This window comes from Arachis hypogaea, chromosome 16 (assembly GCF_003086295.3).
Source record: "Arachis hypogaea cultivar Tifrunner chromosome 16, arahy.Tifrunner.gnm2.J5K5, whole genome shotgun sequence".
In the NCBI taxonomy this organism is placed as follows: domain Eukaryota; kingdom Viridiplantae; phylum Streptophyta; class Magnoliopsida; order Fabales; family Fabaceae; genus Arachis; species Arachis hypogaea.
In genome coordinates this window covers 136,199,944-136,201,665 of record NC_092051.1, presented here as the reverse complement: position 1 = coordinate 136,201,665, position 1,722 = coordinate 136,199,944, and positions in this window count along the sequence as shown.

Genomic DNA, 1,722 nt, shown 5'->3' with positions numbered 1-1,722 from the left:
GTGTATTCGGCCAAGGGGGGAAGGAAGTGTTTGTAATGTGTGAAAATGAGGTAGAGTTGAGGGGTTTATATAGGGGTGGGGGAAGGGTTAGGTTTCGTGTATTAGGGTTGGGTTTTGGGAGGGAAAGGAATTTGAATTTGGAGGTAGGTGGGGTTTTTGGGGAAGAGTGGATGGATGTGATTAGTGAAGGGTATTTGGGGAAGAGATATGGAGGTGATTGGTGAAGGTTATTTAGGAAAGAGTGTTATGAAAGGGTGTGAAGAGGAGAGAAGAAGAGGTGGGGTAGGTGGAGATCCTGTGGGGTCCACAGATCCTGAGAGGTCAAGGACTTAGCATCACTGCTCCATTTAGGTGTGCAAAATTCCCCTAGAGTGCACTTCTGGCGTTAAACGCTAGGTTGCTGCTTGTTTCTGGCGTTTAACGCCAGCTTTTCTCCCATTCTTGGTGTTAAACGCCAATTAGATGCTCTGTTCTGGCATTAAACGCCCAAAATGGTGCCAGACTGGGCGTTTAACGCCCATTCTGCTACTCTTACTGGCGTTTAAACGCCAGTAAGCTCTTCCTCCAGGGTGAGCTATTTTTCATTCTTTTTTTCATTCTATTTTTGATTTTTCAGTTGTTTTTGTGACTTCACATGATCATCAACCTAAAGAAAACATAAAATAGCAATGGAAAATAAATAGATATAATTAAATAACATTGGGTTGCCTCCCAACAAGCGCTTCTTTAATGTCAATAGCTTGACAGTGAGCTCTCATGGAGCCTCATAGATAATCAGAGCAAGGTTGGGGCCTCTCAACACCAAACTTAGAGTTTGGTTGAGGCCTCTCAACACCAAACTTAGAGTTTGGTTGTGGCCTCCCAACACCAAACTTAGAGTTTGAATGTGGGGGTTTTGTTTGACTCTGTATTGAGAGAAGCTTTTCATGCTTCCTCTCTATGGTTACAGAAGCAGAACCTTGAGTCTTGAATACAAGGTAGTCCTCATTCAACTGGAGGACCAACTCTCCTCTGTCAACATCAATAACAGCTTTTGCTGTGGCTAAGAAGGGTCTGCCAAGGATGATGGATTCATCCTCATCCTTCCCAGTGTCTAGGATTATGAAATTAGCAGGGATGTAAAGGCCTTCAACCTTCACAAGCACTTCCGCTACTAGTCCATAAGCCTGTTTCATGGATTTGTCTGCCATCTCTAGTGAGATTCTTGCAGCTTGTACCTCAAAGATTCCCAGTTTCTCCATTACAGAGAGTGGCATGAGGTTTATCCCTGACCCCAGGTCACATAGAGCCTTCTCAAAGGTCATGGTGCCTATGGTACAAGATATGAAGAATTTTCCGGGATCCAGTTTCTTCTGAGGTAATGTCTGCCTCATTAATGCACTCAGTTCATTGGTAGATAAGTGGGTTCTTTCTCCCAAGTCTTAGTACCAAATAACTTGGCATTCAGCTTCATGATTGCTCCTAGATATTTAGTAGCATGCTCTTCAATGGTATCTTCATCCTCTTCAGAGGAAGAATATTCATCAGAGCTCATGAATGGCAGAAGGAAGTTTAATGGAATCTCTATGGTCTCTGTATGAGCCTCAGATTCCTTTGGTTCCTCAAAGGAAAACGCCTTTCTGTCTAGAGGACGTCCCATCAAGCTTTTCTCACTAGGACTCACGTCCTCCTCACTCTCTCCAGGTTCGGCCATGTTGGTCATGGTTATGGCCTTGCACTCTC